Consider the following 18,397-nt stretch of genomic DNA (forward strand, 5'->3'; position numbering starts at 1 on the left):
GTGTTTGCCAATGTGTCTTGATTTCATTTTTTCATTTTAAAACCATCAGATGCAAGCTTTCAGTAAAGTACGTTTCTTTTAGCACCCTCCACTCTTTTCCTTATTCTCTTATTTTCTTGCTAATGATCTTTAAACAAGTTAAAGCGGTTTATTGTGTTGTCATCACTAAACTGAACTGTGTGGTGTGATGTGTCATTTAGTCTATGTAAAGTGCAGAACAAGCCACATTAAACAACTCATCACTATACATCCTAATGAGCTGATATTTTTACAAACAGACGAGCAGTAGCGAGGCGGATATTAACATAAAGTCGTGATTTTTAGCGGCCCTTCACAGGTGTTTACACTCTTATGAGCTCTGTTTGAAATTTAGAAATGAAACCCCGGTTAATTGCAAAATTAGAAGGACAGGGGCCACGTTCCTTTGGGCTGCACTTGTAAATGTCACCCAAATGCCACAGAGATCCGTGCTGAGCACTGCCTTTCATATTTAGGAAAGGGAAACATTTTGGGGTCACAGTCTATATGCCACTAACTAATCTTGTTCATTTTCTCATTTTGTTCTCTCTCTCTCTCTTTCTCTCTTTCTGTGAGTCTTAATGTACTTTGCTCTGCAGTGGCTGTGTTCAAAATAGCATACTATGCAGTATGTACACTTTACAGTAGGATGCACAGGATAAAGATTTTCTTTATTACTGAATACTATTTGTGAGAATGTACAATGAAGCTCAACCCAATGAGGTGATGCAATGTTGCTTTTGTACTGTATATTATTCATTTATTTGTGACAATCGTTTTGTTTACTTATACATTTATGATTTTATCTCAAGTGACTTTACCCAGATCTATGTCGTGTGTTTTTATAAGCTTTAAGTAGCTTTCTGGTGCGTTTCCTGAAGCTGATACACTTGCAAAACAACAACCTTATGCCAGCCATTTCCAGGAAAATTTGTTTTTAGTCCTTCAGTTGTGACTAGCAAATGCATTAAAAGTGCAGGAGAGTGCTTATTTTTATGAAAAGTAGCTTTAAACAAGGTAAAGACCATTGTATTACACTCAAAAAAGGCTGGGTTATTTTTAAGCCATGTTGGGTAAATATTGGGCATAAAAATGACCCAATGTTGGGTTGTTGTTACCGTGGGTTATAATCAAAGGCAGACACTACAGTACTTGAGTATTTTAAGTAAATTTTCCAAGCATCTGTGCTTTATCAGAGTGTTTGTCTTGGGAAAATGTTTTACTTTACTAAAAATTTTTCACATTTTAAAGCATAGAATCATACTGTGTATTCCTTTTATATTGCATATAAAAAATCAATTGAATATCTAATTACATAAAAATTGTGTACTTTTACTTTTCTTAAGTAAAAGCAGTGCTTTAAGTGGCCCCAAAGATGTGCCGGTACTCTATTTTTTTTTGCTGACTGGACTCCTATATTGAAGGGGTTTTATATTCAGCAACAGACGACCTTGTAAAAAATAATAAATCCTTATATAAGTTTGTGGATTTACTTAAGCTACAAATAGCTATTGAACATACATAAAATGTGCAAAAGGTAGATATGTGAGTAAAAGTTTCAGCATGGTTAAATGCTAAAACTAGTTGTTCAGATAGAAAGAGCTTAAAAACAAAAACTTTAAAATGACACCAAGACCATGTCTATGTGTAACGGGAATAATTATTCTCGTCTAGTAAGGGATTAAATTAGTGCTGCCCTGGAAGACTGAGTAACGAAAGGATCTTTGTCCCCGCCCCAGTGCTTTTAGTCTCTGTACACACTAGAGTATGTATGCTGTTTTCTACCTTATGGGTGAAAGCCCCTACAGACCGACAAGGGTAGGCTTCAGTTAGTTTAACGTCACGAGAAAGCCTTCTGAAGTAAAAGTGTATGTGAGACAGAATTATATATATAAAATTCACATAATCCTCCCTCCCCGGGTCTATTAAGGTAAGTGAGACGCCCTTACTCGCCGACAGACTTTACTTATGCCTGGCTCACACCACAGGATAATCGGGCCGAATTTACCCCGATTTTCCCCTCCCGAGAATCCGAGGGAAAATCGGGCAATGGACCTTGATCGGCTCCGAAGTTCGGCCCAGATTATCCTGTAATGTGAGACGTTTAAAAGTCTAAACTTACACCTTGCGATATGCTCTCAAGCAAATCGGGGCCGCCCCGATCTTATCAAACATGTTTGATATTTAGGATTTTAAATCCGCATAATTACGTCAGTACTTTCACAATAATCAATGAGAGACGGAGATGATTGACAGCTTTCGGTACCGCGTAACAAGCTGCAGTACGGGTAGACAGCGCAGCCGGAGAAATAGTTTGTGGAAGTTAATGTTTCATTCTACTTTCATTCCGCCACAACTGCAGCTCGTTGGGGCAGACAGGCGATTTAAAATATCGAAATGAATTCCTCGCTTGATTCACGTTGTTCACTCTTTTATAAACATTATCTAAAATATCTTAAAAACAACAGAACATGATGATGGTCAGTCACATCACGCACCTGCAGCTATTCTGTGTATAGAGGAAATTTAATAAAATAAATAGGCATACACGAAATATGTTGCACTTAAAGGTGCCATTTGTAATAATTGAGGTAAAAGATTTAAAAAAATTAGCTACACGCATCAAAAGAATGAGAAGAAATAAGGGCAAAGGTGTCATTAAAAAAATGACAAGGTATAGTGCTGCAGAAATATCAATCTGAATTAGCATGCTAAATTACTAGCTACAGCCCGACTGGTGTTGTAATACCAGTTTCGACCATGGGAGGCAGTATGCGGGCCACGCACATAACCGCCAGCCAAACTGCAATACACGAATAAGTCGCTTGTGTGGGAGTACAGCCCTCTACTTCTACCGCTGCGTCCGAAAACTAAGGCAGCTGACTTGTTGGCTTAAGATTCATAAAAGCAGCTCAGAGAAATGCAATTCGGACAGCCATGGATTCGGACATGCCTTGATGCCTTCCTGCCTTGCAATAGGGGTTTCGGACGTATTTCAGTTCAGGGAAGAGAGCGGAAGAATGGCTAAAGCAAGAGACATTTACCACTACCACAAACATTTGCTGCAGGGAACAACGCGCTCGGAATCACAAATAAAATATGATAAATAAAGTAACCGAACCAGAGTAAATACTGGCACTGCTTTTCATCGCTGGAGACAACTAATGAACATGAAAGAAATGAGGTTCGACTCCGAAATGACAACTTTTCTTTTCGATTGGTAAGTAAGATGCTGTTAGTATTTCGCTAGAAGTTCACTTATAATAGGCATTGCCATAACCTATGCTCAGCTTGTACATGAACTACGGCTTTGTGCAGTAAATGTGGCTCCATCTGAAAGCAGCTGATGGCGTTTCACTTTTAATCAAGAAACCGGCTTCACTGACGAGAAGCGCAATGACTATCGCATGCAAATTATTGCGCATCCTTAGCTGTTAGCGTTTAATAGTTGGCTCTAGCCACGGATCCGATCCGGTTTTCACCCGTTATCTACCAAACTGAGGCTAAAATGTAACATTAGCTAAGAAGCTTGAAATGTCTTCGATTATAATGAACACCAAATGGACGCACGAAACGTAGCGGAAAACATTGCAATTTTAATGAGACCGAATGTTTTTTTTTGTGACTAATGATAACTTAGTTGCTAATGTAAATCAAACTTGATATATGCTGCTAAATTTGCAGCTGCTAAATTAAAATAGACCAACTCACTTTTCTGGAGGTGTACTGCCCCCGTCTGTTTGGAGTGTGGAGTATGAATTGATTTTTTTTTGGGCGGACATGTTAAATGGTCCCTTTAAATAATTGGCATATTAACAAAACGAATTTAAATTGATATGACGATTTTCAGTTCTTTTTTGTGACGTGCTCCACAAACGCACAGAAACTCATTGCTGAAACACCGCACACTTGTGAATCTGATGCACCTCATATCCAGACTTACAACGTTTCACATTAAATTACATATTTGTCCAGAACCATTGGTAATGTAAATACTGAATTTAACACTAGACATTACACTGCAAGATAGAATAGATTAGAATAAAATAGAAACTTTACTGTCATAATAAAACTATAATGAAATTTGTTAAGAAGCTCTCAAAGACCAGTAGCCTCAGAAGAATAAACAAGAAAAATAGAATTTACATAGTATATAGCTAAAAATAATATCACTGCAGAGCAGTATATATACAGTGGAATTAAATAATGCAAACAACAGTGCAAAATAGAGTTTAACCAAGCATAAGTCATTTAGCAGCAATGCTTATAAACCTACAATAATATTCTTGTTAGGAAGGAACAGGAAAACAGAGCATTGATAGAAATAGCATACATCACTTAATAGTAACTCCTGAATGTGCAAAAAAAAAAGTGATATATAGGCTAGCCAATTATATTTAAAATATGTTTTTAAATAGATGTTTAAATTTAAATAAATCTTGCATAAGGATTAGACCTGAGTTGGTGCTAGATTGTGCATACATCTACAGTATGCATTCAAACACTGCCTGCATAACACATCCTTAAAACATATCATGATCATTGCCATAAACAAGAGCTGAGGAGGAGAAATCACCTAGGTTTCAAAATGAAAGCTGCTACTTTGTAAATATTTAAAAAGAAATCATAATAAATGTATCATATTCTTCATTCCTTTATATTCTCTTCTCCTGAGGTGACGTGAAGTGCTTGCTCTGGCAAGATAATCCTAATAATATCCTTTAGTGTGTGATGCACTAGGATTTTAAATTCCTGTAATGTGAGCATGTTTAAGATTTGAGAGAAGAATATCTGACAAGATTCTCCTTATGTGTGTGCTGCAACCAGATTTCATAATCTGCCAGGATTTAAAAAATCCTGTAGTGTGAGCCAGGCATTAAAGATTACGATTACACTTCAGGTAAGTATAAAGAAATATGAATGTTGTTTATTTCCTGTATAATTTCTCAAACAAGAAATTATTTGTAATGACTCAATAAGAATGAAAACAACAAAGAAAAATAAATAAAAAGTTACATAAACAAGTGTATTGTGTGAATTTCTTTGTACTGTCACCCAATCACTTTCAATGTATTCACTATAGAGTCAATCACTTCAAAGTGACAACCAATAACACTTACAATCTCCCTTTTAGCTCTAACTTTACTTATAACTTTACTAATGACTAATTAAATGACACCACTTAAATTACCTTTTATACAGTGAGAAAATAACAGTTTCAATGGGCATTCACAATTTCACACTCAAAACACTGGTGAATGTCCCTGTTAAATGTTCAACCACAGTTCACTTTAAGTTTTATAATAATAATTAATAATAATTAGTTACATTTATATAGCGCTTTTCCAGTGCTCAAAGCGCTTTTACATATGAATGGGGGAATCTCCTCAACCACCACCAATGTGCAGCATCCACCTGGATGATGCGACGGCAGTCATATTGCGCCAGAACGCCCACCACACACCAGCTTATTAGTGGAGAGGAGACCAAGTGATAAAGCCAATTAGTATGAGGGATGATTAGTAGGCCAATGGGCAAGTTTGGCCAGGATGCCGGGGCACACCCCTACTCTTTTTCGAAGGACATCCTGGGATTTTTAATGACCACAGAGAGTCAGGACCTCGGTTTAACGTCTCATCCGAAGGACGGTGCTTTTTTGACAGTATAGTGTCCCCGTCACTATACTGGGGCATTAGGACCCACACAGACCACAGGGTGAGCACCCCCTGCTGGTCTCACTAACACCTCTACCAGCAGCAACCTGGTTTTTCCCAGGTGGTCTCCCATCCAAGTACTAACCAGGCTCAGCCCTGCTTAGCTTCAGTGGGCAAGCTGTCTTGGGCTACAGGGTGATATGGCTGCTGGCAAATAACCCAACTTTTTTATAACCCAACTTTAAGGTTTTAACTGTACCGTCCATCAAACCACAATGTCCCAAAAGAACAAATAGGAAATACCAGTCTGTAGAATGATGGGTGGAAATACGTTGTCTTGAAGTAGGGTGCGTTGAAATTAACTCGAGAGCTATAACTTAGTTGCCTCTTTCAGTTGCAATATCACGATAAATCGATCAGATGAATCACACAGATGAATTACAAACGAACCATCCTCGAGATGAATCAGCTGAGATGTCGTTTGGATGGCAGGGTAAACTAAAACTCAAATCTTCTCAAACAGTGCTTTATATCACGATTATATACAGCAGCCGCTGTCTCACGTGTAAAGACACGAGTTAACCACAAAATAAAACGACGTGATCCGTCCGGACCAAAAACGTCACTTCAGTGTAAAGTAAATAACGTGACACAGCAAAAATATGTCAGATATACCAAAAATGTCACAAATACGACAAGAAAACTCACATATTAAGCACTTTAAAGTGTGCCTGCAGCCAGCATAAAGTTACTGCGTCATTCCAGCAACAGCTGAGCTTCTCGTGAACCGATCGTCAAAACGCAATCTTCAACTGTAAAACACTTAGAGTCCACAATACAGTGCTGTCCTCTGTCCGACCAAAACTCCGATTTAGTTCTCTTAAAGCAACTTTATCGAACTAGCTTCTCGGACACGACACGACACGACACGACACACACTTCAGCTAACTCTTCTACCTTTTTTTTTTACTGCGCGCTCTTCTTCGTGCACTCTCGCCACTCGCACGTAAACCAGTCTGCTCGTCAAAATAAAAGTCTCTCAAAAATAATTGTTATAAAAGTAGATCCCGTTACATATGGGTTCAAGAATAAAAAAATACTGGCCATTTGAAACTAGAAAGTCATCACTTTATTTTTTCCCATTGTTTTCCATTTTGCGGGTGGTAAAACTACTGTGCGCGTCGTTCAAATTCATTGAAATTTCGTTCTCTTCGTAGTTTAGCAATTAAACTAAATGTCTATTACAATTTCAAGAATGTTTTTACTCTCCACATCGCCTGAGGAAATCCGAAGTTGCGTCGAGGGGAACCAAACTGACAGCCGCGATAGCGGAGATTGTCACGTACCTACAGTACAAAAGGGTATTGGAAAAGCTTGCGTCTGACCTGCAGCTATCATTCTGGCTTGGTGGGATGTCAGCCAGTGAGTCCTCTGATTCTGACCTTGTTCTTTTACTACTCAGAGTCTAAAACAAGGAGGGCATATTAAGTGTTCATTGTATTTTCATTTTAACAGAGCAGCTATGGTTGCGCGTTTCACACAAAAACACACACACCTCTCCACACCACGTTGAGGCTGACTGACGGCAAAGGCGACGCATGCGCTTTTAACTTGCAAACGCAAGGGTGTATGGGTAATGTAGTCTCTGCTCTCGGTGGGACGATTTAGGAAGTGTACATTGTGAAGGGCGCTCTGAAAAGCGGCAGCGCAGCCAAAAGATTTAAACCTCTGATTTAAACAGATGTGCAAATGAGCGTTCCGGTACGCTCAAAGCACGTTCTGGGCTCAGGGAAAGGTGGTGGTACGCTCAAGAGCTATATTTAGAAGTGGCGGTACTGAGTACCGGCGCGTTCCGCCCCACTTAAAGCACTGAGTAAAAGTACAAAAGTACTTTTTACTTAAGTAAAAGTAAAAAAAACCTAGGTGTTTAATGTACCTAAATATTAAATATAAACAAAAAAAATTAATTAGGAAATGTAGTAGAGTAAAAATTATGATAATATGCTTTGGAATGTAAGTTTTCCAAAGAAAACACTGATAAAATACAAATACTTCATTTACTTTTATGTAGAAAGTAAAAATACTCAAGTAGTGTCTGCCTCTGGTTATAATTACCCAGCAGTTGGGTTAAAACAACCCAGCATCTGGTAAATTTTAGCCCAGCGTTGTGTTCTGTCTAATATTTCCCAATATGGTTTAAATAACCCAGCCATTTTTTAAGTGTATTAGCATTGTAAAGATGACTAGATATTGTACATCTCCTGGGCGGGGAAGGCCATTTAAAATGGTTGTTGACGTTTGAAGGTCGTGCACTCTTGAATCTGCCGGTTTCAAGCAGGTTTAGCCTTGAGCATTTTTCAGAGAAAAGTCTTTGAATATCAAATTACAGAAATTCAGAACAGAAACTGGTTGTATAGGCTAACACACATTTTGGTAAATATCAGTTCCTCCAGATTTTTTGTGAAAAAATGCAATATTTGTGAAATCATGAAAAACTGGAGGGACTGAAATATAGATATTCTGCAAATCATTTTGACATGTACAGTTTATTATTAGACAAAAATTAAATATAAATATGTCTTTTAATAACATATGACATAATGTTTTACAAATGATTTAATCAAATAGTGCTCATGACAGGACATCTTGTCTTATGTAAACTGAAAGTAAACAGGGTTTCCTCGCGGAAGGTCTGCATCTCATTATTTAAAGGGACACTCCACTTTTTTGAAAATGGGCTTATTTTCCAGCTCCTCTAGAGTTAAACTATTGAGTTTTACCATTTTGAAATCCATTCAGCCGATCTCTGAGTCTGGCGGTACCATTTTTAGCATAGCTTAGCATAATTAATTGAATCTGATTAGACCATTAGCACCGCGTTTAAAAATATGAAAATAGTCCCCATTGAAGTTACCAAGGGGACTATTTTTGAGCACTGCTTAATATCATTATGCCTGCTGCAACCATGGTATAGCAGCAAAGTCCTTGATTATTACACCAGAATGAGAGTACTGTATAGTCCATAGCCATATCGACCTAGAAAATCGCAACTTTTAATTTTCTGTTGGTCTTAGTACACAATGTAACTACTGAAGAGTCAAGTTTTATCCAATATCCAAACTCTTTTGTATTTATTGGCCGCGATGCTAATGGTCTAATCAAATTCAATGGATTGTGCTAAGCTACGCTAAAAGTGGTACCGCCAGACCCAGAGATCAGCTGAATGGATTCCAAAAATGGACAGCAATAATCGATTTTTTACTAGGGAAGCTGGAAATTAGTATATTTTCCAAAAAAGTGTCTCTTTATTGTTCCTTACCTTACTTATGAGTTAAATAACTGCAGTGTTTCCCACAGATCTGAAATTTACTTGTGGTGGTAGCTGGTGAAAAGGGCAATCATTATTATCCACCGTCCGACAAAAAATGGTCTACTATACATGTAACAAAGAACTAATAATGTGTGACACAACACAATACTTTGATTTATAAAACATTCATATTAATTTCACATTATAGTTCATTAATCTAACCACCCCAAACTTTTTTTGCCATAAACAAAGCTGACACTGTTTGTCAAAGCACCACGAAAACACTTTATGTTTTTGCACTGATATATGAAGCAATTTGATGACCCCTTTTATCAAACTCAATTATATACAATACTATGTATACTATAGCCTATTGTTAACCTTTCCTGTTTATCACCTAACCGTGGTTGGGTGACGCAGGGGAGATCTGTCTTCTCCAGGGCCGGTCGTTCTCCTTCCGGGGTTAACTCCTTTAAACTTCACGCTGTTAGATGTGGTGGCATATATGAAACAGAAGGCTTTCGTGCCGAACAGTTATTTGCTTTATTTTTAGCCGCACTGAATACACTGTATAACATCAAAACAACTTGCTACCCGCCGCCGATCACTGTCTTTTTTTATACACACTCTCGCTTAGCAGCGATCACCAAAGAAAAACAGAGCGGGCGGGGGAAAAAGGCACGCCACGGGCATGCGCACTCACTCACTCTCATCCGCACACAAACTGAGCTGTCCCAAAACTAACACATTGGACACACATCTCACAACACTACCCCCACGATGGACTGGCAATTAACACTAATTACATTCCATCTTAATGTTCTTAGCACACATTCTCTATATCTGTAGGCCTAAAATGTGAAGAGATAGATGTGTCCCAAACAGTTGGTAAATCCAAATAGGTAGGTTATACTATTTCAAAAGTGCCTAAACAGTGTTAAAAGTTTTAAAGCTCATTCAACAGTGAAAACAGGAGTGACAAATTACTATGCCATAGTCTCCAACAAAACATAAGAGTGCATCACCTTTTAAATCCAATTTTCCGGTGACCAGAGGTAATACTGTCGGACTAATTCAGCAATAATCAAAACATGCATTGGAAGCAATAAAGTGGAAACATGTAAAAGCATTAAACAAAATAAACTATCCAGCCCTTTTTTTTTTAAAGAAGAAAAATATAGAACAAACTTAACTAGAGTTCAAAAACGTAAACTGTAACGTCTCTAGTGCAAATACGAACTGTCAGGTGACTCATTCAGTGACCCAACTCCCATACCGTAACGGTTGTCTGCGCTGACGCTGGGGCCGAGGTTTGCGCGAAGACTGGTGGTGTGGCTCTCCCACCACACCCCCACCATGGTCAAGCGTCACATGGGAAGGAGTGGATGGAAGAGACCCGACCACGCGAGGATTAGTAGCTGGAGGGAACGGGTGGTGTGGCTCCCCCACCGCACCCCCACCATGGTTAAGCATCACATGGGAAGGAGTGAATGGAAGAGCCCCAGTCACATGAAAATTAGTAGCAGGGGGAGTGGCCGGTTGGGAGTCACTAGGGCCATCACTCAAAACAGTAGAGTAGAGGCTGTTCAGACCGAGATCTTCCCGGTCTGCCGAGTACCCATCAACAGCTGGGGGCAGGATTTCAGAAGGCTTCCAGTTCTGAGACTGGTCCAGGACCCAGGTATTATCCAGGGGCTCACGACTGCGGTAGCATTTGAGTTGATCATGGTGGACAACTTTGACCTTAGCTCTGGGGCCCTTTTGGATCCGGTAGACGAGATCGTCTAAATGCCCCAGAACAAAGTAAGGTCCTTCATAAGAGGGGAGGAACTTTTTGACCTTGTTTTTTGACATGACGGGTTCCCTTGATGAGATACCACACCGCATCACCGACTTTGTACTGTGTGTGGCAAGCATTTTTGTCATATTGTCTTTTTGCACGTGTGACTGACTCACCGAGGGCTTCTTGGGTTATGTTGTGAGCCAGTTCTAACCGCTCACGCATTTGTTGCACATACTCGGGGACAGAAGGTGCATGATCTGAGTCTGGGGGCAAACCAGCCACCAGGTCTACTGGCTCACTTATTTCACGGCCGAACATCATGAAGTTGGGGGTAAAACCAGTAGCGCTGTGCTTGGTTGCTCTGTAGGCCATCACTGCATATGGAAGCATCAAGTCCCAATCCCAGTGACAGTGTTCTGCAGTGGAGGCCAGTATCTTTTGGAGTGTGGCGTTGAAACGTTCAACCTGGCCGTCAGACTGCGGTCTGAATGGTGTAGTGTGGGTTTTGTCGATACCAAACAAACGGCACATTTCTTGGAATACCTCTGATTCAAAGTTGCGTCCTTGGTCGCTGTGCAGAGAGTGAGGCATTCCAAAGCGACATACCCATTCAGTTGCTACCACGTTTGCCACTGTCACAGCGTTTTCGTCAGAAATTGCAAATGCTTCAGTCCATTTCGTGAAATACTCCTGTATCACGAGAATATAACGGTTGTTCCGGTCTGTCTCATTGAGTGGGCCCATAATGTCCAGTGCAATGCGCTCCATGGGGGCTCCAACTCTGACAGGTCCCATGGGTGCTTGTGGAGCCTTGTGGGGTCTGGCTCTGCATGCACAGTTTGTACAAGTCCGGCACCAGAGGGCCACATCCTCTCTCATATGATACCAGTAGTATCGGGTTTGAAGTCTGGTCACAGTCCTTTCAATACCAAAATGTCCTCCTACTGGCCCTTCATGCATTTGGCGCATAACATCAGGTTGCATTTTGCGGGGGAGAACAATTTGAGGATAGAACTGTGTGTCGTCCAAACAGTAAAAGCGGCGGACCAATACTCCATCTTTGAAGTAAAGTCTTCTCCACTGACTCCAGTATGTTTTAGTGGCTGGGCTGCATGGGGAGACTGTGACCCACGGGGGCCGTTCACTGCTGATTTCTAACCAAGATCTGATTGGTGCAATATCTGCATCGGCATTTTGAGCCTGGCGCAACTCCTCCATAGTCCAGCCCGAAAACGGTATGGTCTCGCTTATGTTTGTTACATAAATTTTCTCTGTTTGTTTTAAAACGTCTGTGTTGGTAACATTGACAACGCTTACCCCCACTGGACTCAACAATAGGGGGCTGGTGTCTGAGTCCAAATTACACTGAATTGCTTGGTGGCTTGTGGTTCTTGGCTGTAATGAAGGGTCCTACAGATTACAAGGGCAGAACTGACGGCAGGGCCTGCGGGAGAGACTGTCAGCATTTGTGTGTAAGCGACCTGGGCGATGGATGATTTCGAGCTCGTACTCCGCTAGCTTCTCAAGCCACCGGGCTAACTGACCTTCCGGCTCTTTCATTCGCGTGAGCCAACGCAGGCTGCTGTGGTCGGTTCGTACCTTGAAAGGTCTCCCAAGTAAGTATTGCCGAAAGTGAGACGTGAAATCGACAATGGCTAACAGCTCCCGCCTGGTAGTGCAATAATTCTGTTCAGCTTTGGCTAATTTACGACTGCCGTATGCTAACACACGTTCCGTGCCGCCCTGCATTTGCGACAGGACAGCACCGATACCTATGTCGCTGGCATCGGTGTCCAGGATCATTTCACCATGGTCCAGAGGATAACCCAAAACTGGGGCTGTTGTGAGGCGGTGCTTGAGCATGTCAAAGGCAGCTTGGTGTTCAGCGTGCCACCGGAAGTGCGCATTCTTTCTCGTCAGGTTATGTAACGGTTCGGCAATGGAAGCAAAGTCTTTCACAAACCTGCGGTAGTAGGAGGCGAGGCCAATGAAACGTCTGACCTCCTGGACTGATGTGGGAGTGGGCCAAGCTTGGACTTTGTTGACTTTATTGGGGTCAGTGGCCACACCGTGTTCAGACACAATATGACCTAGATAGGCCACTCGGCGGCGGAACAGGCAGCATTTGGTGGGTTTCAGTTTGAGATTTGCCTGTTTAAGTCTCTGGAACACCTGGCTCAGTCGCTGCAGCATCTCGGGCACATTTTTGGCCAGCACAATGATGTCGTCCAGGTAGACGAGGCAAGTCTCCCATTGCATGCCGGCAAGGACACGGTCCATAAGGCGTTGGAATGTTGCCGGCGCATTACATAATCCGAACGGCATAACGTTCCATTCGAATAGTCCATTACGGTGGCAAAAGGCAGCTGCACGGCGGGCTCTGGGTGTTAGCTCAACTTGCCAATAACCTGAAGCAAGGTCTAAAGTGCTGAACCATTTGGCCGTAGCGAGTGTGTCCAGCGTGTCTTGGATACGGGGTAGCGGGTATGCGTCGGTGATGGTGTGGCTGTTTAGTGCTCTGTAGTCTATACACAGACGATAGGTTCCATCTTTTTTTTTTACCATCACGATCGGTGAGGCCCAACTGCTGTGACTGCGTGCGGCGATGCCGCTTTGAAGGCCCTCACTGATCTGCTGTTCCGCGCTTCGCTGCTTTTCCCCAGCCATACGACGAGGAGGCTGCTTTACTGGAGGTCCCGGCCGGGTTATGATGTCATGCTGAACAAGACTGGTCCGGCCCAGGTCACCAGATCCCCTGGAAAAGACACTTTCATAGGCACATAACAGGTTAGTTAGTTCAAGTTTTTCATTATCATTAAAGTCAGTGGAACTCTGGGCATAGAGCTCCTGGAGGTGCTCTGGAACTGCAGGAGGACTGGCGGAGGAATCTGCCGCTGTGGAAACACTGGGCGAGGACAGAGCTTCAGCTGGCTGGAGAAGGCCTGCAATGGCACCTTCTTTAATAGTCACTGCCTTGTTACCAGGGTTAAAGAGACGTAATGGAACAAGGTTGGTGGGCTGTGTGTTGACTATGGCTCTGGCAATGAGCACTTTGTGTTTTTCAACAAAACCTTTTGTGGGACTAAGCATCATGTCTCCCTTAACTTCTCTGCAAAAGTGCACGTTGCCCTTAACTAGGTACTCTTGTCCCGCTTCAACCACAACAGTTCTGGCTACTCTTACTGCGTGTGACTTTGGAGCAGCCTCTGGGTGAAAGTAGGGGACTTCCTCACCAAACAGAATTATGCGGTGCTTACCGAAATCAAGGCGGGCCTTTGCCTGAGTGAGGAAAGGGTGGCCAAGCAGCACCTCATTGCCCTCTATGTCCGCAACAAGGAAGTCCACTTCAACTTGACGGTTGTTAATACTGACTGGTACCTTGGCCTCCCCAAGCACCGGCACGTCTCCCGGTCCCACCCCGAACAAAGTCTCTACGATGGATGACTGAAGCGGTGGTCTCACGTCTTGGTGAATGGCATTGTATTGGTGAAGAGGCAGCACGCTCCTCCGTGCTCCACTGTCCAGGACTGCGCAGACCTCCAGCTCTGATATGCGCATGTGAATGTTCATTTCACAATTCTGGCCTTTAAGGTGGAAGACTGTGGTCAGCGGATTTTCTTTGGCAGCGCTCGACAGAAAAGTCTTTGCATTTCTTTGAGGAGACGAACACTGACTATGTTTGTGACCCCAACCATTACAGTTATAGCAGCGAATGTCACCCTTTTTAAAGTTCTTGTGCTGCTTTGGTGTTTTTGCAGATGTGCGTGGGACAAAGTGATTTGGTGACGGGCTAACTGCAGAGGTAGTGGTAGTCACAGTCTCATTTTTGTCTCTTTCTCTGACAACAGCGGCTCGGGGCCTGCGTTCAGGGAAGTTTCGGGCCCCTGGCTGCATGATGCTGGTGACATAGGAAGCAGCTCTCTTGGTGGTGTCATAACGGTGGGCTATTTCATAAGCTTTGGCTAATGTAGCTGGACGTTTTTCTAACAGTCTTTGAACTAGCTCTGCATCACCCAGACCGTTTGTGAAAACTTCAACAGCTATAGCGTCTTGCTCAGCTTCTGACCAATCACCATAAGCTATAGCTATTTTTCCATAAATGTCATCCCTGAATACATGAAGCGCTTCGCCGGGTTTCCGCACTCTTTGCCTCAGCTCTACTGCTACTGCCGCTGCATGATCTGAAGAAGGGCCATAAGCAGTTTCGAGTTCCTCCAGTAGGCGGTGGTAGTCCCATTTGGATGAACGAGAGTTTCTGTGGACGATGGCGCCTGCAGCCCCAGTGAGACAAAATTTCAGCTGAATGGCCATTGTTTTGACTGACCAGTGATTTGCCTCGGCACAGCTCTCAAACCTGTGCAGAAACTCCCTCCACGGTGTGCTGCCGTCGTAGTGGCCGGGACGTAGAGTGGGGACTCTCTCTTTGAGGTCATAGTCATCATCACTGTCCGACTGAGGAGGCGGACGGGGCGCAAAACGTTTCTCTTGTGTTGGAGATGGGGGACAAGGGTGGTGCAATGGGAAATGTCTATGTTTTGCAGCCATGTCTGCATTAATAAAAGGACAGGGCATGGGAAGCGTACTGGCTTCAGGTTTGGATATAAATGGTGTGCTCTGTACAAAACTTCCCATGTGAGCATTGGCAAAGGGGTTTGTGACTTCATAGTGTCCTTTTAACGGCATGTCTGGAGCGGTATATGTGAAAATGTTTACGTCTGGCCTCCTTACAGAACCATAGCTTTGATGGTGGTCTCTGCTAAAGGGGTTTGTGGGCGGGACATGGCTGGGGCTGTTAAATGCTGAAAACAAATCCTCTCCATTTGCAATTGTGTTAATGCAACTTTCATCACACAAGAATGGGTTATAATGTTCACATTTTCTCTCAGCCTTGCATTCATAAGCTGTCACAATACCACGACTGTTGTCCTCAACATTGATTAGCGACATGAATGGATTTGAGTAATTGGTTTCTCGTCCGTAAACATCGGAGGGATAGCGGGCGGCCGCCATTTTGTATTGGCTTAGACACGCCGCTATTAACCTACAGTTGTATTACAGTCACTTGGTTTTATTTATTATTTATTCTGTTTAATTGTCCTTTGATTTCAGATGCTCACCAGTTTATCCTTTCTTTGTAACAACGCTCAGTCCCTTCGTGGTCGCCAGTGTTAACCTTTCCTGTTTATCACCTAACCGTGGTTGGGTGACGCAGGGGAGATCTGTCTTCTCCAGGGCCGGTCGTTCTCCTTCCGGGGTTAACTCCTTTAAACTTCGCGCTGTTAGATGTGGTGGCATATATGAAACAGAAGGCTTTCGTGCCGAACAGTTATTTGCTTTATTTTTAGCCGCACTGAATACACTGTATAACATCAAAACAACTTGCTACCCGCCGCCGATCACTGTCTTTTTTTATACACACTCTCGCTTAGCAGCGATCACCAAAGAAAAACAGAGCGGGCGGGGGAAAAAGGCACGCCACGGGCATGCGCACTCACTCACTCTCATCCGCACACAAACTGAGCTGTCCCAAAACTAACACATTGGACACACATCTCACAACACTATATAGACAGTGCAGGTCTATAGATTATAAATGTGACTGATGTTATAATGTTAATAACTTCTATTAGATAGGCACTTTTACTGCTTCTGCTTTCTATTTCTTTTTTGCAGATTAAAAAAAGCTTAATCCACTAATTATTTCAGATTTAAAAGTCTACTTGCTGTCCCGATGACAGACTTTACATTACAGCTTTGCGTTTTTTATATCCTGAGTCAGCTAGAGCTTTGCTCATTCAGTATTAGCACTGCTTTTTGCTACAATCTCTGTGCAAACTGTTTAGATTTTAGTAAAGATATTGTCTATTAATAGTTTGATTATAAAAAAAATGGGATAAAGAAAATGAAGCGGCGCGTGGTCGTGACAAGAGCCCGTTGCTATCGCCATAGAAACCGGAGGCACGCTAAAACAGCACTCGAGCTTTAGCGCGGTAGCGCTCACGACCGTTCTCCGATCGACTCGGGTTTTACACACAATATTAATCAGACTTGGGACCCGAAGTAATGAACTAGGACCGACCCGGACACATCTGACCATTTAAAATATAAACCCGGAACCGTACGGGTCCCGCGTCCTCAGTGAAGAAAGACCTCTAATGGTAAAACTCTGCTCAAGTTCAGAAACATGAAAGGATACTATGTGACACTAAGGTTGCTTCGCGTCGCGCCCAATTCATTGAGAAACAGAGAGCACGTGAACGGACACTCAACCGGAGAGACACAACGTGCTTGCACGCAAAATGAAGCCAACTTAGATGCTATAAACACATATGCACATAAGCATATGCGACCATTTTGGTCGCAGTGTGTTCCCTGGCTGCTCCGTATGTGCTGCTGCAGTTTGTTGATCCAGTTTGCCGCGCTGGATGATGAGTTTATGACGCGTGCATCATCTTCACGGTCACCCGACCCCCACCTCTCTCTCGCGCTCTCTCTCTCGCGCTCTCTCTTTCGCGCGCTCTCTCTCTCTCTCTCTCTCCAAAACACGGGTCATCCAGTCGAGTTCAGAAAATACGTAAATTCGTAAAGTGATTTTTTTTTACCTGGGCGGATCGCAATTTACCTGGGCGCAGCGCCCAAGTAGAGCCTATGTATGGGAAACACTGAACTGTGTAATAAGCGGGATAATGTACAGACAGCAGGTTGTTATCGCAAAATAAACTCCTTTAGTGTGATACAAGACCCTCGGGTTAGGTCCTGATCACACTGTCTGCGCTTATTTCTGCAATAACAACCAACTGCCTTTACATAATCTTACTTGTTGTGTAGATATTGAATGCAGAAAGTTTGTGTCCTGCACACAGTAGAGATGTGTTATTTTGAACGTGTACAGTGACCTTTAAATAACTCAGACTGTGTGTGTGTGTGTGTGTGTGTGTGTGTGTGTGTGTGTGTGTGTGTGTGTGTGTGTGTGTGTGTGAATGATCCACAGTGATGTCCGAGAGTATTTGAAGACCTTGGCTTTGGGTTTTACTGCCCATTATATCTGGATAGACATCGATCCATAGACTCTTTGAAAGTAAACCCTGGGGACTCCCTGTAAACATAAATACTTTATTTCTTGAGCAGTAGTATTATTGTCTGTAACATTTATAATTAATGTCAGCTTTCAAGTGAGTACAGAAGGTCACTCTCATCTCCGCAGGAAACATCACTGCTATAGATTATTGACAGATGTAAAGCTGTGAGAATTACATTTCCATTTAACACATTTGGCAGACGCTTTTATCCAAAGCAACTTACAGTGCATCACAAGCTATACATTTTATCAGTTTAGTCGCTGGGAATCGAATCAACACATTTAACGGTTGCTTTATCCAAAAATAAAATAAAAACTCCTAATGCCAATGGATTATGTTTTAGTTTTTAACTAAACCGTGTTTGTATGCCTTCAAAATACTTGAATTATACATCAAGAGTCTTGTGGAGTCATTTAATTCAGCATTCCCGTCATGTTATATAATGTTATATAAGTGTCTGTTGTGTCAGTGAATCACAGCTGTGTTTGCTTTATGACCCAGTGATCTCTGGAGGACTTTCATGCTGCTGTATTATTTGTCTTCTCCCACAGGG

General features: G+C 42.4%; 1 protein-coding gene and 1 pseudogene across 1 annotated transcript in view; one reads left to right on the top strand and one right to left on the bottom strand.

Annotated features, from left to right (window-relative positions):
• The window catches only part of grm8a (glutamate receptor, metabotropic 8a), a 221,222-nt gene that overhangs the window by 53,109 nt on the left and 149,716 nt on the right, over nucleotides 1-18,397 (top strand). The window lies entirely within an intron of this gene.
• On the bottom strand, nucleotides 5,767-5,884 carry LOC135758809 (5S ribosomal RNA; annotated as a pseudogene).

The sequence above is a fragment of the Paramisgurnus dabryanus genome, chromosome 1 (genome assembly GCF_030506205.2).
Source record: "Paramisgurnus dabryanus chromosome 1, PD_genome_1.1, whole genome shotgun sequence".
NCBI classification, from domain to species: domain Eukaryota; kingdom Metazoa; phylum Chordata; class Actinopteri; order Cypriniformes; family Cobitidae; genus Paramisgurnus; species Paramisgurnus dabryanus.